Below are 24,588 nucleotides of genomic sequence, written 5' to 3'. Positions count from 1 at the left end.
AACACATAAATTACAAACTGTGCATATCAATACGTATTGCCACGTAAAGACACGGGAGAACTAAAAACACTATAAACCCAAGGGTATAGTAGAAGTAAATAGATTCTTCTGGCGGTAGATGAAAGAGAAGAATGACAGATATGAAAGTTAATAGTATATCAAGGATCAGAATGGTATGGAGCATACTAACAAATGTTTTACAGTATGAATTAGGGAGAAAGAATAAAAGATATGAGATATGGAAGATAAGGAAAAGAAGGGGGTGGATTTATAGTAAAATATCCGATAGAGCAATCAAAACAGATGATCGCATTTAAAGCGGATCCTAATTTCCTTGATTACCGAAGAATCAAATCTTATTACGAAGATTTTCTCCAAATCTCTTGAATTTGGAAATCAATCCTATCCATGTCAAAAGATATGAGAAATCTACAATTACTCATTTCACTCTCTTGTGATAGCTTCATTCGTACTATTCGAATAATCGAATTATTTTATCCTTATTACTCAATGGTAATAAAACTCTATTTATCAGCTCATATGAGTCATGAAGACATACTTATTGTCAACCATGATGATTTCACTAAAATTTTGGGACGAAATTTCTTTAACGGGTAGGTACTGTGATGACCCGAAAATTTCCGATCAAATTTAAACTTTAATCTTTATATGTTTCCGACACGATAAGTAAAAGCTGTAATGTTGAGTCTCGAAAGTTTTGAAATCTATATTTATGTCATCAAATATCCCTTGACGATTCCCGAAGATTCACGAACAACTGTTGTAAATAAATATGTACATATATATGTTATATGTATGTATATTATAACTTGAACGCGTTAATAAAATATATTATACAACTTAGTTATTGAATTGTATAAAGTTCGATGTAATCAAACATGTTATGTGATTATTTACATATACATATAATTTTAATTACTTGAATACACAACTTAAGAAATACTCATATTTTTTACGAAGCTAATCACAAATACTTATATTGTAGGTTGATATATGTAATATATATATATATATATATATATATATATATATATATATATATATGTATATATATATATATATATATATATATATATATATATATATATAAAATCTCTACACAATTATTTAGGAATATGTAATATGAATATGTAATATGAATATTATATATATAAATTATAATAATTCTTTTTATGTAAATAATTATGTGTTAATAATAAATTGTTATTATCAACATTATTATTAATTATTATTATTATCATTTTTATTAATACTACTATTATTATTAATTATTATTATTAATAACAATATTATTATTTATATATTTATATTTAATAATGAATTATAAATGACAGATAAATGTCACGCGAATTTAGTTAGTATCCCTATCTACCTTTATGTAATTTTGTTCTAATTTGTGACTTTGCTAACCAAATCGAATAAAATCTCATATACAATCAAATTCTGTTAGTAAGTGATATCACCTTTTATTTTTATATCCACTTTCTTGTACGATCGAATAGTACTTGGATTATTAAACAATCTCATTATTATGTAAATTAGTTAACTCACTCAATTATTTCATCACCACACCTGTAACATTATCCATGAAAACCCCATTTTGAACTATCTTTTTCTCTTAATCTTTTTACACACATATAAAATTTCCACCTTCATGAGCAAACACCAACATCATAAATCAAACGCCATGATTTCTATCTCAAACGAATAATCAAGCCCACTTGTTTCATCTACGAACCACCTGTCTTCTGTTTACGGTTTCAATACCCCAAACTCGCCACCTTCGAGAACTACCATCACCGAGAACCTCAAACACCATCACAAACCCACATGATTATTCTAACACTGCTGCTGAGTTCCTTTACCTTGCTCGAATCATACCCACAAACACAAAACTAGTATCTGCTTACATTTCCATCAACCAATACCTTGCTTCTGTTTCTTTGATCGAACACCAACCTCATTCATTGATCACCCTTAGTAACCATCATATAAACCATTATTTCTGCTCGCTACTAGTTACGTTTGAAGCAGCTACTACTGCATATTCTTGTTTTACTTTTCTGATATTCGAAAACCATTAACCAAACCACCACGTTGCCAACCCATATAAATCACTAAACAATGATACCCACTTGCTATATATATTTCTTTTCTTTTCAAAATGCGCCTAGTGTTACTTTAATTTTTTTTTGGCCGACACCTCACTAACCACTATTCTACCACGTCCTTTTTTTTATTGTTTAAATGGGAGAACATGGCTAATACATGCCGACAAAGTTGGTAACTTAAAACAAGAACGTGCCAATATATTTTTTTTCTTTTCTTTGTTCCCTTGTACACGTCGTCTAGCCAAAAGAGGTTTACAATACACTTACAGTTAAGTTATAAGAGTTGAGTGGGTTTGATGGGCCCGCTATGGTCTTGTCCCATGATCATTACGAAAAAAAAACATGTAACCCACTTGACTTAATCAAGTGATTACTACAAGATGGTACTTAACTATTATACAAAGTTCTATTAACTAAGTTCGGGTATTTAATCTATTATGATTGGGGATAATTGAGAGAGACTAGCTGATGACCATGTAAAAATAATGATGAAGATGTTGGGTAGGCTCGTAAGGTCAATTTAATGTTTGTCATCTCCGTTGCGTTTACGTACCTTTCCTGCAATATTGAATCTCAATATTGATACGTGGGCACTTATAATTTAATTTTTACATATTAATAATGTATCCCTGACTAGTGCTCGAGAATATAGGATTATGCATGCTTGTACTTTTGATATTGCCCTTAGATAGGTTATGTTAAATCTTAAATTAGTTACCTATGCGGTTGAGATAAGGTATAAGATATGCATGTCATTGGAAAGCTGGCGAAAAACTATAAACTTTTCATTTAGATATCGAATGGTTTCGATGAACGGATTAGAAGTTATAGTCAATTGAATCTTTGTATTATTATTAAAAATGATTATTATTATCATCGTTGTTATCGTCGTTCTAGTTTTTATTTAATTATTATTATTATTATTATTATTATTATTATTATTATTATTATTATTATTATTGTTATTATTATTATTATTATTATTATTATTATTATTATTATTATTATTATTATTATCAATAAAAAGTATTATCATTAAAAATTATTATTTTTATTATTATTACTATCGTTATTATAGTTAAAGTTATAATTAGTATTATTATTATTATTATTATCATTAAAATAGTTATTAGTATTATCTTTATCATAATATTTATTATTATTAGTATTATTATAATTAAAACTAATATTAGTAACAATTAATTATTATGATTACTATTATTATCATTAAAATGAACGCGATATAAAAGACGATTTAAAAGCTATTCACAAATTAATTAGAAAATAATGAATATGAGTATCATGATGAAATTTAAAGATATTGATTTAGAAAATTATTATTTTATTATTATTATTATTATTTTATATTAAAAATATCATCTATACAAAAATTATTATTTTTAATAGGAATATCATTGTTGATATAAAATTTCATTATTAATAAGAATTATCATATTGTTATAATACCATCTTCGTAAATATAAATATTATTATTATTATTAGTAGAATAATAATAATTATTAATACAAAATAATACAACTTTTATTATTATTATTATCAATGTTATTTTATCAAATAAAAATGTAATACAAATAATATAATTACCTTAATAAAATCTGTCATAACCTTTTATGATATTCAATGAACTTTTTAAATTTTACTATCTAAGATATATAAAAGTATATTTTTATATAAAGTTTTGTTTATTAATAATGAATTATATTATTTACTCTAATAAATTTTTTAAAAATATTTAAAATATAAAACGACGATATTTAAACTAAATGATAATCATGTATAAATTTTGGAAATCATTTTGAATTAAATTGACTGTTGTTGACTTCTGCATATTAGACTCGAGCATTAGGATTATGGTACACTATGACTTGACTTAATTTGTTAGACAAATATTGACCAACATATAAATATATATAACTAATATAGGTTCGTGAATCCGAGGCCAACCTTACACTTGTTCAATGTCGTTATATGTATTTTTACTACAAAATACATTAGGTGAGTTTCATTTGCGTTTTCCCTTTTTACTCTTTACATTTTTGGGCTGAGAATACATGCGCAACTTTTATAACTGTTTACGAAATAGACACAAGTACCTTAACTGCATTCTATGATAGAATTATCTGGGATTGGGGTTGATTATTATGACACGCATTAGCCCCGGTTTCCGTTAGAGCGTATGAGCTCCCGAGCCGAGTGGATGGTTTATTATTTATGACATTTTGGCACTGGTTGTCCTATATTTTATAAACAAGTGTTCAGCCGTGGGGTGTAAAGACCGGCACAGAGGTTCTATATTTTGAAGGCACATGTATTCAGCCGTGGGGTGAAAGACCGGCACAGATAGTTACTATTATATTTTGAATCCTCACCATGTGTTCTTTATATGAAAAATATTTTTTGTGCAGTTGGAATGGGACTTCTGCACGTTTTATAATATTTAAAATCTTGTGGTCTATAAAAATGATGAAAATGAAATGATTACTATTAACTGATGAACTCACCAACCTTTTGGTTGACACTTGAAAGCATATTCTCAGGTTTGAAAGAAATCTTCCGCTGTGCATTAGCTCATTTTAAGGATATTACTTGGAGTCATTCATGACATATTTCAAAAGATGTTGCATTCGAGTCATTGAAGTTTATTAGAGATTATTAAGTAAATGACGGATTAGGTCATTTATAGTTGGATATTATGAAATGGTATGCATACCTGTCAACTTTCGATGAAATGAAAATTTGTCTTTTAAAAACGATTGCAATATTTGTAAAATGTATCATTTAGAGGTCAAGTACCTCGCGATGTAATCAACTATTATGAATCGTTTATAATCAGTATGGACTTCGTCCGGATGGATTAGGACAGGGCGTTTCAGTTGGTATCAGGGCGGTGGTCGTAGCGAACCAGGTCGACATTAGTGTGTCTAACTAGGAGTTGTTAGGATGCATTAGTGAAGTCTGGACTTCGACCTAGTAGTTTTTAGGTTATATTAATGAGTCTGGACTTCAACCTGGTCCGCATGTCGAAAGTTTTGCTTATCATTCTTATCAAAAATTACCTGCTTATCATTCTTAGTCTAGACACATCTTACTGCATTGATTGCATGAATAGTGTATAGACAAAAATTCATATCTTAGCGTATCTGCTAATCCATATCTTAGTGTATCTGTTACCATAAAATTTGCCTGATATATTTCGTAAATTCCTCCGTAATCTACGAAATCTTTTGTTCTATATATATATATATATAGATATTCTATGTAATTAGAATATCATCAGCTATCCGAAAATCATTTCATATCGAAAAATCCTTTATTCAATCGTACGCAATGGAACTCACAACTAGTTCAAGTTCCTCGGATTCTGATATGGATTTTCACTCGAGCTCTGAAGACAGTGCAACCGGAATGGATCAACCAATCAGCCATCCCCAATTCATCTGATGGGTTCGTAGCCTACTTAATCATTGGAGACAAGAAGAAGGCGATCCCTTTCATCCACCACATTGCCCTCTTGGCGATGAACCTGAAGCACTTACCGGTGAACCTATTAGAAACACCATTTTCATACTCATTTCCCGAATACCTCGCCACGATTAGATTCTATCCAAAATTTTAAACCTTATTCATTCGTTTGTTACGACCGACAATTATCCCGGAATAATATAAGAAGTCAACAAACTTCGCGCTCGAGTGATCAATGTGGAGAATATGGTGTAAAACTTACCAGCTTCAGCAACATCAACAGTACCACCATCACCAACAACAACATCCGCATCCCAAGCCCAAATTTCACAATCTGTCCCACGAACATCAACATCATACGCACCATAGATACCAAGGAGTACCAACATTAATGAATGATGAAGTATTGATCCATAACTTCATTAATATTCTGCGAAGAATATGTGGATCATAATAATTGACGATGAAGTATTGATCCATAACTTCATTAATATTCTGCGAAGAATATGTGGATCCTAATAGTTTTAGAGATTACTTATTCTAGCTCAAACCGAAAATCAAATGAGTCTAATATTATATTGACTCATTAAATCCATAATTACATCAGAAGAAAATATATATGTATATATATTTTCATAAAGATTGTGATTAAAAATTCTTTCGTACAAACTGTTAATGATTAAAATATTTTAACGGGTAGGTAATACCCGAGGAATATTTAGATTTCACATTAATATGTCACACTATACATTCTTCAATTCAGATTCAGCAGTCATTAACAATATTGCTCAAATCCGCACATATACGTAGCTGTTCACCGAAGAACAACTATTTTCATTCAAATTCAATTTCATATTCGGATTTTGATCGATCAGAATCCAAGTCAAGATTTGACAAGTGGCATAATGAAAAAAAATAATGAACAAAATAAAATTGATTAGTAACCAATTAATTAACTACGTAAAACATTAAAACTATATTAACCAAATCTTAGTTAACTGCTCCTAGCTAACTGTTCCTATATGACTATTTCCTTATAATATACTAGTTTTGGTTGAACTATGGAACTATTGAACTATTATTATTGGACAATTAAAAAGTATTAAAAGAGTAGGAAATATTAAATACAACACATTTCGACTTAAAAGATTGTAAATAAATTACATCTACTACAGTTAAGTATTTCCTCAAGTTGCCACTTGATTTCATCTTAAATCTCATTTGTATCTTGACGATTACAATCTACGTTCAAACCTTTCATAATTCTTGAAAATATCTCAATCGAGAAGATGAACCAACCGCACTTCATCTACCGAAAGAAAGATTTATGCACATAGTTATGCACCTGAAAACACTCGGAACCTGAATAAATGTTTAACACATATGTATGTTAACTCCTTTGGCATTGTTATTACCGAAAATAACTTTGCAATTCCTTTTCAAATTAGCCAATTTTGTCACAGCTTCAGCAAATCAATTTTGACTTTTCATTCGGATTAACCTTATTATAACCTTGATATATAGGTTTGCCTTTCATCATCGTTACTGAGGAACCGTTTATATCTTACCACATTAGCAGTAAATTTACCAACAATTCCGTTGATATTTGACTTTTCGAAGAATCACTATATTCAGTGAAACCCTATCATATACTTATCCACATCTTATAACGAGAGTTGTCATATCAATTACCGAGAATTAGCAGTCAGTATTTCGAATCTCGCAGCATTTCTGCATCAACAGTTATATGTACACATATAACATTTATCTCTTAGAATTATGATCTTACACTCTGAAATTTTGAAAAGCACCCAGTTTACAAATTAATACACTCTGAATACTGTACAAACTGAATACAGTAGCAAAAACTTTACAATCTGAATACAGCAGCAAAAACTGTACACGACCTTAACCGTCGAAGGTATAAAGATAAAGAATAGTATATTGGCAAAGCTCAGAAAAGTTGGAACAGGAAACCGGATTGAGCAAACCATGAAGGAGACTCTGAACAAATTACAAGGACTAAACTTGTACATAAAGAATCCAGATGATTCTATTTCTGATGAAATCTTTAGCGAATACCTTACTCCTTAACCACTCTAAATCATCGTGAATGAATTTTTTCATCACAATTTGATTATGAAATCCTGAGATATCATCGTACCTTTCTTTATTAATATCCTCAATATTTCTGAAGATATCTTCATAAATATTCTCTTTTGATATTAATTATCTCTCTGCGCTATCCGTATTATATCATAAAAGGAAACTGTTTTAGTTTCTATATTCTGCGAACCTTCGAATTTAAAATATGAATGTTTTTGAAGTAGTGTTGGAAACTGATGCATGAGTTAGTATAATATAATGACACTTGATCAACGTGATTATATTACAGTAATTCATGCTGAGTTTCTAATGGAATGTGATGATTCACAGTACCATCATCATGTGCCATGTTACACGACTCTTACATTCTATCTAATCTATAAACATATCAAGAGCATATTTTCTTGATAGTTCTATCTTTTCGAATATTCTGGTACTTTGACAAATCAAGATCGTGTAATTACGATTCCCTTCTTAGAATATTAACTATGCTCATTTCAAAATCCATACCTACGAATTCTGGACCATTATTCGCTTGACTTGAAGTCGGGAAGAGGAGACAAAAGTATGGAACTCCAGAATATAAAAGAAAATATAAAGCTCGATAACAACACATAAATTACAAACCGTGCATATCAATACGTATTGCCACTTAAAGACACGGGAGAACTAAAAACACTATAAACCCAAGGGTATAATAGAAGTAAATAAATTCTTCTGGCGGTAGATGAAAGAGAAGAATAACAGATATGAAAGTTAATAGTATATCAAGGATCAGAATGGTATGGAGCATACTAACAAATGTTTTACAGTATGAATTAGGGAGAAAGAATAGAAGATATGAGATATGGAAGATAAGGAAAAGAAGGGGGTGGATTTATAGTAAAATATCCGATAGAGCAATCAAAACAGATGATCGCATTTAAAGCGGATCCTAATTTCCTTGATTACCGAAGAATCAAATCTTATTATTAAGATTTTCTCCAAATCTCTTGAATTTGGAAATCAATCCTATCCATGTCAAAAGATATGAGAAATCTACAATTACTCATTTCACTCTCTTATGATAGCTTCATTCGTACTCTTCGAATAATCGAATTATTTTATCCTTATTACTCAATGGTAATAAAACTCTATTTATCAGCTCATATGAGTCATGAAGACATACTTATTGTCTGCCATGATGATTTCACTAAAATTTCGGGACGAAATTTCTTTAACGGGTAGGTACTGTGATGACCCGAAAATTTTCGATCAAATTTAAACTTTAATCTTTATATGTTTCCGACACGATAAGCAAAAGCTGTAATGTTGAGTCTCGAAAGTTTGGAAATCTATATTCATGTCATCAAATATCCCTTGACGATTCCCGATGATTCACGAACAACTGTTGTAAATAAATATGTACATATATATGTTATATGTATGTATATTATAACTTGAACGCGTTAATAAAATATATTATACAACTTAGTTATTGAATTGTATAAAGTTCGATGTAATCAAACATGTTATGTGATTATTTACATATACATATAATTTTAATTACTTGAATACACAACTTAAGAAATACTCATTTTTTTACGAAGCTAATCACAAATACTTATATTGTAGGTTGATAAATGTAATATATATATATATATATATATATATATATATATATATATATATATATATATATATATATATATATATATATATATATATATATATATATATATATATATATATATATATATATATATAATCTCTACACAATTATTTATGAATATGTAATATGAATATTATATATATAAATTATAATAATTCTTTTTATGTAAATAATTATGTGTTAATAATAAATTGTTATTATCAACATTATTATTAATTATTATTATTATCATTGTTATTAATACTACTATTATTATTAATTATTATTATTAATAACAATATTATTATTTATATATTTATATTTAATAATGAATTATAAATGACAGATAAATGTCACGCGAATTTAGTTAGTATCCCTATCTACCTTTATGTAATTTTGTTCTAATTTGTGACTTTGCTAACCAAATCGAATAAAATCTCATATACAATCAAATTCTGTTAGTAAGTGATATCACCTTTTATTTTTATATCCACTTTCTTGTACGATCGAATAGTACTTGGATTATTAAACAATCTCATTATTATGTAAATTAGTTAACTCACTCAATTATTTCATCACCACACCTGTAACATTATCCATGAAAACCCCATTTTGAACTATCTTTTTCTCTTAATCTTTTTACACACATATAAAATTTCCACCTTCATGAGCAAACACCAACATCATAAATCAAACGCCATGATTTCTGTCTCAAACAAATAATCAAACCCACTTGTTTCATCTACGAACCACCTGTCTTCTGTTTACGGTTTCAATACCCCAAACTCGCCACCTTCGAGAACTACCATCACCGAGAACCTCAAACACCATCACAAACCTACATGATTATTCTAACACTGCTGCTGAGTTCCTTTACCTTGCTCGAATCATACCCACAAACACAAAACTAGTATCTGCTTACATTTCCATCAACCAATACCTTGCTTCTGTTTCTTTGATCGAACACCAACCTCATTCATTGATCACCCTTAGTAACCATCATATAAACCATTATTTCTGCTCGCTACTAGTTGCGTTTGAAGCAGCTACTACTGCATATTCTTGTTTTACTTTTCTGATATTCGAAAACCATTAACCAAACCACCACGTTGCCAACCCATATAAATCACTAAACAATGATACCCACTTGCTATATATATTTCTTTTCTTTTCAAAATTCGCCTAGTGTTACTTTAATTTTTTTTGTCGACACCTCACTAACCACTATTCTACCACGTCCTTTTTTTTATTGTTTAAATGGGACAACATGGCTAATACATGCCGACAAAGTTGGTAACTTAAAACAAGAACGTGCCAATATATTTTTTTCTTTTCTTTGTTCCCTTGTACACGTCGTCTAGCCAAAAGAGGTTTACAATACACTTACAGTTAAGTTATAAGAGTTGAGTGGGTTTGATGGGCCCGCTATGGTCTTGTCCCATGATCATTACGAAAAAAAAAAACATGTAACCCACTTGGCTTAATCAAGTGATTACTACAAGATGGTACTTAACTATTATACAAAGTTCTATTAACTAAGTTCGGGTATTTAATCTGTTATGATTGGGGATAATGGAGAGAGACTAGCAGATGACCATGTAAAAATAATGATGAAGATGTTGGGTAGGCTCGTAAGGTCAATTTAGCGTTTGTCATCTCCGTTGCGTTTACGTACCTTTCCTGCAATATTGAATCTCAATATTGATACGTGGGCACTTATAATTTAATTTTTACATATTAATAATGTATCCCTGACTAGTGCTCGAGAATATAGGATTATGCATGTTTGTACTTTTGATATTGCCCTTAGATAGGTTATGTTGAATCTTAAATTAGTTACCTATGTGGTTGAGATAAGGTATAAGATATGCATGTCATTGGAAAGCTGGCGAAAAACTATAAACTTTTCATTTAGATATCGAATGGTTTCGATGAACGGATTAGAAGTTATAGTCAATTGAATCTTTGTATTATTATTAAAAATGATTATTATTATCGTCGTTGTTATCGTCGTTCTAGTTTTTATTTAATTATTATTATTATTATTATTATTATTATTATTACTATTATTATTATTATTATTATTATCATTATCAATAAAAAGTATTATCATTAAAAATTATTATTTTTATTATTATTACTATCGTTATTATCGTTAAAGTTATAATTAGTATTAGTATTATTATTATTATCATTAAAATAGTTATTAGTATTATCTTTATCATAATATTTATTATTATTAGTATTATTATAATTAAAACTAATATTAGTAACAATTAATTATTATGATTACTATTATTATCATTAAAATGAACGCGATATAAAAGACGATTTAAAAGCTATTCACAAATTAATTAGAAAATAATGAATATGATTATCATGATGAAATTTAAAGATATTGATTTAGAAAATTATTATTTTATTATTATTATTATTATTTTATATTAAAAATATCATCTATACAAAAATTATTATTTTTAATAGGAATATCATTGTTGATATAAAATTTCATTATTAATAAGAATTATCATATTGTTATAATACCATCTTCGTAAATATAAATATTATTATTATTATTAGTAGAATAATAATAATTATTAATACAAAATAATACAACTTTTACTTATTATTATTATCAATGTTATTTTATCAAATAAAAATGTAATACAAATAATATAATTACCTTAATAAAATCTGTCATAACCTTTTATGATATTCAATGAACTTTTTAAATTTTACTACCTAAGATATATAAAAGTATATTTTTATATAAAGTTTTGTTTATTAATAATGAATTATATTATTTACTCTAATAAATTTTTTAAAAATATTTAAAATATAAAACGACGATATTTAAACTAAATGATAATCATGTATAAATTTTGGAAATCATTTTGAATTAAATTGACTTTTGTTGACTTCTGCATATTAGACTCGAGCATTAGGATTGTGGTACACTATGACTTGACTTAATTTGTTAGACAAATATTGACCAACATATAAATATATATAACTAATATAGGTTCGTGAATCCGAGGCCAACCTTACACTTGTTCAATGTCGTTATATGTATTTTTACTACAAAATGCATTAGGTGAGTTTCATTTGCGTTTTCCCCTTTTACTCTTTACATTTTTGGGCTGAGAATACATGCGCAACTTTTATAACTGTTTACGAAATAGACACAAGTACCTTAACTACATTCTATGATAGAATTATCTGGGATTGGGGTTGATTATTATGACACGCATTAGCCCCGGTTTCCGTTAGAGCGTATGAGCTCCCGAGCCGAGTGGATGGTTTATTATTTATGACATTTTGGCACTGGTTGTCCTATATTTTATAAACATGTGTTCAGCCGTGGGGTGTAAAGACTGGCACAGAGGTTCTATATTTTGAAGGCACATGTATTCAGCCGTGGGGTGAAAGACCGGCACAGATGGTTATTATTATATTTTGAATCCTCACCAGGTGTTCTTTATTTGAAAGATATTTTTTGTGCAGTTGGAATGGGACTTCTGCACATTTTATAATATTTAAAATCTTGTGGTCTATAAAAATGATGAAAATGAAATGATTACTATAAACTGATGAACTCACCAACCTTTTGGTTGACACTTGAAAGCATATTCTCAGGTTTGAAAGAAATCTTCCGCTGTTTATTAGCTCATTTTAAGGATATTACTTGGAGTCATTCATGACATATTTCAAAAGACGTTGCATTCGAGTCATTGAAGTTTATTAGAGATTATTAAGTAAATGACGGATTAGGTCATTTATAGTTGGATATTATGAAATGGTATTCATACCTGTCAACTTTCGATGAAATGAAAGTTTGTCTTTTAAATATGATTGCAATGTTTGTAAAATGTATCATTTAGAGGTCAAGTACCTCGCGATGTAATCAACTATTATGAATCGTTTATAATCAGTATGGACTTCGTCCGGATGGATTAGGACAAGGCGTTTCAATAATAACAAATCCTACCGAAGTATCATGCAATCGAAAGCAGATAATAGCATGCAGTAATAAAAACAAGTAGCAGTACACAACATATAGCAGTAAAAGTAAGCAGCAACATGCAGCAAGTTCCGCAGAAACAAGTAAACTAGCAAGTTGTAGATTAGTTCTATTAGTGAATCTTACTTGGCTCGATCTACACTCACTAATGCAACCTAATTCCCTACAACCAATGCTCTGATAACAAATGTGACGCCCCATAAAAAATTAACGTGTACGGATCATCAACAACAGGATCATTACAAGGTCAACCACTATATGCTGTTTTAAAATGAGTTTGCATTCATAATAAGGGGTGACATCTTAACCAACATCAAAAGTTTTATAAACGAAAGTATGCTTCTACGAATAGAAGCAATTAGCATAAGTACGAGACCCGAGGGTCATTACAAATTCATTGTTCAAAAGTAACATAGTTCATGAATGCAAGGTAAATGTTTCATGCAGAGACATCTCTAACCAAAGCAGCGGGAGTCTACACAGCAAGACTACTACAGCGGAAGCATTAAACCTCTATGCACCTGAGAAAACATGCTTAAAAACGTCAACACGAATGTTGGTGAGCTATAGTTTAAATTGTAACAGTAATGTAATGTAGGCCACGAGATTTCAGTGTTTCACAACAGTATGAAAAGTATATGCTTAACCGTGGGCACTTGGTAACTTTTAACGACCCGTCAATGTACACTTGACGACCATCGTTATCTTGGTCCCACAGCTTGATCGAAACTCTATATGAATTTAGTAAAACAACCTTGCATTCTTTATTTAAAAATGATTTCCTATAAAGGAAATCTACCAAAATGTATAAGTTTAGAAAACCTATACATAAATACTTTAACCAAAAGTTGACCAAAAAAAAGTTAACAAACACCCACTATTTAATGTATCAAAATAGAATGCAAGTTAATGTTTAACAAAAGCTGCGATCATAAATATGCAGACTCTCTAAGCATAGCGGAAGCAATCAATCATGAACCTGAGAATAAAACATGCGAGTAACTGTCAACAAAAATGTTGAGTGAATTATAGGTTTAATATTGCAAATAATATTTAATTTAAACCATAAAAATTTATGTTTGAAAACATAAAAACTTCTTTTTGGACCACAAAAGTTATATGCTAGAAAACATATAAAAACATTATTCCATTTTCTGTGAGCCACCTGGTAACCACTTAACCATTTATTTACCCTTGCCAAACACAATAAATAATATACACCGAACAAGTGTATCTACAACAAAATACGAAGTACTAAACATTCCGATTATAAATTGCTAGCGCGACTAGCTCGAAATGAGGTTGTCAAACCCACTAGATCTATCCGTAGGATTCGCGTTCACCAGTAGAAACCAGTGATTACAGTTACCAGACTAGAGAATATTTTTGTTCAACTCACAATGAATAATTTAAATCAATTTCCACTTGTGTCCAAAATATAAAATAAATTGCATATATTCTCTTAAATCAAAAGAGTTAAAATAGAAAAACGGGACTATAACTCACCTTAATAGCAAACGAAGTAACCACACAAATATGCGAACAGCAAATGAAGTAAAGTGATCAGGAATGATCACAACCCCGACCTATAAATAAAGTAGGTCGATATAAATAACTAACTTAGGTCAAGTCTTAGTATGATAGCTATTGTACATATTGCAAGTAGACATAGAACAACACTCAACATGCATCGGTTTGATCAGAACAGCGTACGGACACATACTTTCTATTTTTAGAAAGTTTCTATTTTTAGCAGGTTTCCATTTTTGGAAAGTTTCTATTTTTGGAAAGTTTCTATTTTAGGAAAGTTTCTATTTTTGGAAAGTTTTCATATTTAGAAAGTTGCTATTTTTAGAAAGTTTTTTAAGTTAGGAAAGTTTCCTTAATTAGAAAGTCAACAAAAGTCAACTGAAAGTCAAAGTCAACCGAAAGTCAACTCAAAAGTCAACCTTGGTCAAACATAGTCAACATAAATTTTAAAAGTGTAAGTTGTAATAATAATATAAGTTATAACGTTAATTAAAGTTAATTATGTATAATTATGTCATAACATAAGTTTAATTAAATTAGAATGAATTTTTAAAGTTAACATAAGTTTAAATGATATAATTAATATAACATAAGTATTTAATTAATTAATTAAATATTAATCATAATATAAGTATTATTAATTAATAATAGATTTTAAATCATATCATAAGTATTATTAATTAATAATGAATTATTAATCATATCATAAGTTTCTAATTATAATTATTAAACCATAAGTATTTAATAATTAAATTATAATTAAATAATAACTAAGCCTTTTAATTATTAAATAATTAATTAATCCTTATTATAAGTCTTATAATAATAATCTCATAATATAAGTTTAATACTTATCATAAGTATTTTCCATTAATAATAAAAGTATTATTAATCATAAGTTTAATTAAAAGTTTAATTAAATCATAAGTAATAATTAAATGATATAATAAATGTATATCATAAGTCTTAAATTATAATAATCACTTCTTATATCATAAGTAATTTAATAATAATGAAAATCATTATTTATATCATAAGTTTTAATAATTAACCATAAGTTTTAAATCAAAAGTTCATCGGGTCATATCTTGAGCCCCGGGTGTCGGTTTTCGACGAGCCTTATATGTATCTCTGCCTAATCAAACCACCCGACACATTGGTGTACTCAAGAACACATCAAGAATAGTACCCAAGTCATGATGATCAGCCACTACACCACTTGGAACTTCAATTCATTCAAAATCATGATTTAGTCATAACGGGTGATCCGTGGCTCGGATTTAGATGACCCGAACATGAAAGTTCATCCCATCATCAATCCTAACACACTAGTACACCCTAAAGACTCGAAAAGTGATCACAAAGTTGTATCAAACCTGGTTCATTTCGTTTTCATATTTCAATCTTAACAAAACACCATTTCAATCATATCTAGAGCTCCGGGAATCGAAATGACATGAATCCGGAGTCTAAAATTAATGTCTTGATGAGAGGAACTCATCTAAACACTTTAATTTCACTTTTATATCAGTTACAATATCAGAAATGAACGAATATGCTGCTGTCCCAATTCAATAAAACCGAAAACATATGTATTTGAGCAATTCTACGCATACAATCATCAATACAATAACATGTAATCATCATACTATCAATATAACATCAAAATACAGAAAAATAAAGAAAAATTAAAAATCTAGGGTTAGGGTTTATACCCTAATCAAGATTTGAAAGATGTAATCGTGTAGAGGAGATCGCGTAGAATCCGATTATGCTAATGATTTCTTGATCCAAGAAATTTTTGATGATCAAATGGTGAAGGTGGTGGTGTAGGAGATGGCTAGGGTGAGGGAGGAAGAAGAGATGAGAGCAAAACAAAATTAGGTTTGAGTAGTGTAAAATGTAGAATGAAAATAAAAGAGAAAAATGAAAAACAAAAGGGGATACCCCCTCCCCATAGATTCAGCCAATTGGTGGGGTGTGGGTGGGCCCCACTAGCCCATCATGCTAAGTGATTCAATCCTTGTGGCCTGAATGCCCGATCGAGGCCCGAAACGCGAAAACACGACTACGCGATTGAAAATTCAGAAAGATAAAAAATACGCGACGAAAAATATATATAAATACTATATATAATCATATGACATAAAAATATCATATTTAAAATATTTAGGACTTAAAAATCCCAAAAGCTCGACCGTTGGTTTGAAAACCGAAAAGATTCGCCGGATAGAAATATGCGACACGTAGAAACGTACAACTTAAAATATGAATACAAATATTCACATATAACATAAAAATAAATATATTATTACAAAATAATAATATAGGTCATAGAAATGACGTGGCACGAATAATAATTAACGGTCGTTAAATAATTAATGGTAAAAGATAACGGAAAGAGTATGGTCGTTACAGTACCTTCTCGTTACGGAAATTGTCCCGAAATTTAAGCAGGTGCAGGGGTTGACTCAGCATCTGGGAACAAATGCGGGTACTTCTGCTTCATCTGATCTTCACGCTCCCAAGTGTACTCGGGACCGCGTCTGGCGTTCCATCTAACTCGGACAATAGGAATTCTACTCTGCTTAAGAGTCTTAACCTCTCGATCCATAATTTCAACAGGTTCCTCAATAAAATGAAGTTGCTTATCAACGTGAAGTTCCTCCAGAGGAATAGTTTCATCTGCCTCGGTCAAACACTTCTTTAAATTCGATACATGAAGAAACGTCATGAACAACACTGAGTTCTTGTGGCAATTTCAAACGATAAGCCACGGGTCCAACTCTCTCAATAATCTCAAATGGTCCAACAAAACGAGGATTCAACTTTCCCCTTTTACCAAAACGTATCACGCCCTTCCAAGGTGATACCTTCAACATAACACGGTCGCCGACCTGAAATTCAATATCGTTCCTTCTCTTATTGGCATAGCTCTTTTGCCGACTTCTGGCGGTTCTTAATCTTTCCTTAATCTGTACTATCTTCTCGGTAGTCTCATGAATAATTTTCGGGCCTGTGAGTTGATCATTCCCAACCTCATTCCAACAAACAGGAGACCTACACTTTCTTCCATACAGAGCTTCAAACGGTGCGACTTTAATACTTGCGTGATAGCTGTTATTATAAGAAAATTCAGCTAGTGCCAAATATCTATCCCACCTATTACCAAAATCAATAACACACACTCGTAACATGTCTTCTAACGTTTGAATGGTCCTTTCACTCCGACCATCCATCTGTAGATGATAAGCAGTGCTCATATCCAACTTTGTCCCCAAAGCTTCTTGTAAGGATTGCCAAAACCTCGATGTAAATCGACTGTCTCGGTCTGAAATAATAGATACAGGAACACCATGTCTTGAAACAATTTCCTTCAAATACAAACGAGTAAGCTTCTCCATCGAATCTGTTTCCTTAATCGGCAAGAAATGAGCTGACTTTGCGAGTCGGTCAACAATCACCCAAACGATATCATAACCACCCAAAACTCTCGGTAACTTCATTATAAAATCCATTGTAATACCTTTCCACTTCCACTCGGGAATCTCAGGTTGCACTAAAGGTCCGGACGGTTTCTGATGTTCGACTTTAACCTTAGCACAGGTCAAGCACTTAGCCACATAAGTAGCCACATCAGTTTTCAAATTAGGCTACCAATACAACTCCTTAAGATCATGACACATCTTCCCTGAACAAGGGTTAATAGAGTATCTTGACTTATAAGCTTCGTCTAAACAAGTTGTCGCAAATTACCAAATTTCAAAACCCAAATATGTCCCGCAAAATACCGAGTACTATCGGTTCGTACCTCAAACTGTTTACTCAAGCCTCGGACCTTCTCGTTACGAAATTTTCCTCCTTCAAGGCTTCTTGTTGTACCTCAAGAATCTGCCAAGCGAGGTTAGTTCGAATTTTCATATTCAAGGCTCTAAACCTACGAGGTTCAACCCTCTCTTTACGACTTAACGCATCGGCCACAACATTGGCTTTTCCCAGATGATATAAAAGTTCGCAATCATAATCATTCAATGTCTCAACCCATCTTCGCTACCTCATGTTTAGCTATTTTTTATCAAGAATATGTTGAAGACTTTTGTGATCAGTGTACACTGTATTTTTGACCCCATATAGGTAATGTCACCAAATCTTAAGCGCAAACACAACAGCTCCCAATTCTAAATCATGGGTTGTATAATTCTGTTCATGGATCTTCAACTGACGTGACGCGTAAGCAATGACTTTCTTTCGCTGAACACAACCAAAGTCTTGACACGAAGCATCACAATAGATAACAAAATCATCATTACCCTTAGGTAGTGATAATATCAGTGCAGAAGTTAACTTCTTCTTCAGAGTTTGAAAAGCAGACTCTTATTCACTCTTCCATTCGTACTTCTTCCCCTTATGCGTTAAAGCAGTCAGAGGTTTCGCTACTCATGAAAAAATCTTGAATGAACCTTCTATAATAGCCTGCCAAACCTAGGAACGGACGAATCTGAGTAGGAGTCTTCAAAGTTTCCCACTTCTCAATTGCCTCAATTTTAGCAGGATCAACTTGAATTCCCTGTTTACTAACAACGTACCCAAGGAATTGAACTTCTCTTAACCAGAAAGTACACCTAGAGAACTTAGCGTACAACTCTTCTTTCCTCAACAAATCAAGCACTGACTTCAAATGTTCTTCGTGTTCTTGATCACTCTCGGAATAGATAAGGATATCATCGATGAAAACGATAGAAAATTTGTCTAGATAAGGTCTACACACATGGTTCATAAGGTCCATGAACACAGCAGGTGCGTTAGTCAATCCGGATGGCATGACAAGAAATTCGTAGTGACCATAACGGGTACGGAAAGCGGTTTTCGGAATATCAGTTTCCTTGACGCGCAATTTGTGATAACCATAACGAAGTTCGATCTTAGAATATACAGACGAACCTTGAGGCTGATCGAACAGATCATCAATTCTCGGAAGAGGGTAACGATTTTTAACTGTAAGCTTGTTCAACTCGCGATAATCAATACACAAACGAAACAAACCATCTTTCTTATTAACAAACAGAACATTAGCTCCCCAAGTGGACGAACTGGGACGAATGAAATAAAGTTGTAATAATGAAGGAATTAATATATAGAGTAGTCACATAAGTTGCATAGATACCTAAGACAATTCCTTCTAAGAGGATAACGAGGATCATGGATTTCAAAGTAATTTTTCATTACATTTCCGAAAGGAAGACGTACGAAAGGTGTGATCTTTCAATGAGAGTGAACTTCCTTGTACAATGAGCGAGAAAATCTAGTATTCATCCTTATTCTTAAATTTATGTGTGGCTGGAAAGGAACGTGAATCGTGGTTTATAAAGAATGGCCGACTCCAGGTGAGATGAATCTCCAAAAATAGTTTCGTGCAATATTGAGTGTAAAAACCCCTCAAACGGTCTAGTGTAATATATATCCATGATACCCACTATAACAACAGTTGGGGTAGAAACCCACCTAGCGCATTTTCTACAATAGGGTGACCACCGAGGGTACCCAGAAAATTGATTTACTGGACCGCGTTTCGGCCATGTCCAACCATAAGAGAGAGAAAATTTTACGAGTGCAAAGACTTTCCAACAAATTTAATAAAACCGACATCCAAAGTGGTGTAAGAGTTTCTATCAATGAACTTAATGGTAGGTTTCATCCTTAAACGTAGGATGAGAAGAACTGTGATCCAAATACTCTGTAGAGTAATGCGAAAATTTGATAAAATCAATCAAAGGAGTTTTGAAAAAAACTTTAAACGTTTGATGTGACAACATAAACGGAACGAAGTTCTTAGTAATTTAGAAGTATGTACAACGTATACCATTTTACATAAAACAATTTGATTTAATTAAACGACTCAATAAATGAGTGGTTTTAAAATAATTTTCGAATGTATAATTTAGCATGTACTACCTAAAATAAGCAAAAATAAATTTATTTATTTGATTTTATACGTACATATATGATTTTATATATTGTATACATGACAAAATATTTCATTACTTCTATTCACCCATAAATCTCGTGAGAACCGCCCAATTAAACAAATGTGTAAAACTCCCGATGATAAACAAAGTATCCATATCTCAGAGGTTACAAGTTGAAGTAAGATCGTGAAAGATCGAGTAAAGGAGTTGAATCGTCGTGCGACATTTGACCAACAATGTTACGAAGTCATGAAACCAATGAGTTAAATGTTGTTTTGACTATTATCAGGACATAAGTCCTTGGGCCAAAACTGTTCCCGAGCGAAGCTGTTGCTAACAAGCGAGTTATGAAGGATGAATCATGAGATAGATAATCTGGTTAAAATAAGCTTCTCGTATATCAACAAATAAGATAATGAATATTTTCCCTACCCATGTAATACATCAGAATTTCTAAATGAGTAGTGTAAAAATTTTCTTTGACTCGCTTTCTATTCCTCATGTCACAATATTGGGACTTCTTTATGAATTAACGTAATATAATCACGTTGACATGACGCCATTATATTTTAGTAATTCATAGTTCCATTCCAATGGCACTACATGAGGTCAGGACACGCGATCAACCTCGAATTTCCACACAATTTCTCTATAACAATTTCTTAAACAATGTGCTAAGGATAGCACAAGAGACAACAACATCATAAGTAACGAATAGGAGTAACGATGACATAAAAATGTCTTTGAAGTACCAAGAATCCCTAAAAGTCAAGAATGACGTTTTCCGGTTCAAAAAACAAAACACATAGGCACAACGGCACAAAGGCACGTAATATAACAAGAATGTTATATACCTAAACATAATAGCTGACATTGAAATGCCGAGCATTTAGAAGTCAAGAATGACATCTAATATAACTCAAACATTATATACATAACCATAATAGATGACAAAGAAATGTCGAAAATTCCAGAAGTCAAGAATGACATTCCTCGGTTTCACTAACTGACGTGTTCTCATAATAGATAAACTCGCATGAGTCGGAGTATACGTTTAAATCGGAATGGGAGTTCCTCCCGGATTCAGAACATAATAGAGATGTACGTATATGAAAAAAATATACATACCAATATGATACAAATAATCACATATAATAATATATTATAGGCTGGGCTGTAGACTAGACTCACTAATGCACCCTATTGACTCGGGTAACGACATCAATGCAGCCTAATTCCCTACAACCAACGCTCTGATACCAACTTTAACGACCCGTCAAGGTACACTTGATAGCCATCGTTATCTTGGTCCCACAGCTTGATCGAAACTCTATATGAATTTAATAAAACAACCTTGCATTCTTTATTTAAAAATGATTTCCTATAAAGGAAATCTACCAAAATGTATAAGTTTAGAAAAACTATACATAAATACTCTAACCAAAGGTTGACCAAAACAAAGTCAACAAACACCCACTATTTAATGTATCAAAATAGAATGCAAGTTAATATTTAACGAAAGCTGCCATCATAAATATGCAGACTCTCTAAGCACAGCGGAAGCAATCAATCATGAACCTGAGAATAAAACGTGCGAGTAACTGTCAACAAAAATGTTGAGTGAATTATAGGTTTAATATTGCAAACAATATTTAATTTAAACTATAAAAATTTATGTTTAAAAACATAAAAACTCTTTTTGGACCACAAAAGTTATATGCTAGAAAACATATAAAAATATTATTCCATTTTCCGTGAGCCACCTGGTAACCACTTAACCATTTATTTACCCTTGCTAAACACAATAAATAATATACACCGAACAAGTGTATCTACAACAAAATACGAAGTACTAAACATTTCGATTATAAATTGCTAGCGCGACTAGCTCGAAATGGGGTTGTCAAACCCACTAGATCTATCCGTAGGATTCGCGTTCACCAGTAGAAACCAGTGATTACAGTTACCTGACTAGGAAATATTTTTATTCAACTCACAATGAATAATTTAAATCAACTTCCACTTGTGTCCAAAATATAAAATAAATTGCATGTATTCTCATCCCAAAAGAGTTAAAATAGAAAAACGGGACTATAACTCACCTTAATAGCAAACGAAGTAACCACACAAATACGCGAACAGCAAATGAAGTAAAGTGATCTGGAATGATCACAACGCTGACCTATAAATAAAGCAGGTCGATATAAATAACTAACTTAGGTCAAGTCTTAGTATGATAGCTATTGTACATGTTGCAAGTAGACATAGAACAACACTCAACATGCATCGGTTTGATCGGAACAGTGTACGGACACACACTTTCTATTTTTAGAAACTTTCTATTTTTAGCAGGTTTCCATTTTTAGAAAGTTTCTATTTTTGGAAAGTTTATATTTTAGGAAAGTTTCTATTTTAGGAAAGTTTCTATTTTTGGAAAGTTTCCAAATTTAGAAAGTTTCTATTTTTAGAAAGTTTTTAAGTTAGGAAAGTTTTCTTAATTAGAAAGTCAACAAAAGTCAACTGAAAGTCAAAGTCAACTCAAAAGTCAACCTTGGTCAAACATAGTCAACATAAATTTTAAAAGTGTAAGTTGTAATAATAATATAAGTTATAATGTTCATTAAAGTTAAATATGTATAATTATGTCATAACATAAGTTTAATTAAATTAGAATGAATTTTTAAAGTTAACATAAGTTTAAATGATATAATTAATCTAACATAAGTATTTAATTAATTAATTAAATATTAATCATAATATAAGTATTATTAATTCATAATAGATTTTAAATCATATCATAAGTATTATTAATTAATAATGAATTATTAATCATATCATAAGTTTCTAATTATAATTATTAAACCATAAGTATTTAATAATTAAATTATAATTAAATAATAACTAAGCCTTATAATAATTAAATAATTAATTAATCCTTATTATAAGTCTTATAATAATAATCTCATAATATAAGTTTAATACTTATCATAAGTATTTTCTATTAATAAAAAAAGTATTATTAATCATAAGTTTTATTTAAAAGTTTAATTAAATCATAAGTAATAATTAAATGATATAATAAATGTATATCATAAGTCTTAAATTATAATAATCACTTCTTATATCATAATTAATTTAAAAATAATGAAAATCATTATTTATATCATAAGTTTTAATAATTAACCATAAGTTTTAAATCAAAAGTTCATCGGGTCATATCTTGAGCCCCGGGTGTCATTTTTCGGCGAGCCTTATATATAACTCCACCTAATCAAACTACCCGACACATTGGTGCACTCAAGAACACCCCAAGAACAGTACCCAAGTCATGATGATCAGCCACTACACCACTTGGAACTTCAATTCATTCAAAATCATGATTTAGTCATAACGGGTGATCCGTGGCTCGGATTTAGATGACCCGAACATTAAAGTTCATCCCATCATCAATCCTAACACACTAGTACACCCTAAAGACTCCAAAAGTGGTCACAAAGTCGGACCAAACCTGGTTCATTTCGTTTTCATATTTCAATTTTAACAAAACACCATTTCAATCATATTTAGAGCTTCGGGAATCGAAATGACATGAATCCGGAGTCTAAAATCAATGTCTTGATGAGAGGGACTCATCTAAACACTTTAATTTCACTTTTATATCAGTTCCAATATCAAAAATGAACGAATATGCTGCTGTCCCAATTCAATCAAACCGAAAAC

The sequence above is a fragment of the Rutidosis leptorrhynchoides genome, chromosome 2 (genome assembly GCF_046630445.1).
Source record: "Rutidosis leptorrhynchoides isolate AG116_Rl617_1_P2 chromosome 2, CSIRO_AGI_Rlap_v1, whole genome shotgun sequence".
NCBI lineage: Eukaryota > Viridiplantae > Streptophyta > Magnoliopsida > Asterales > Asteraceae > Rutidosis > Rutidosis leptorrhynchoides.
This window is presented reverse-complemented; position numbering follows the sequence as displayed.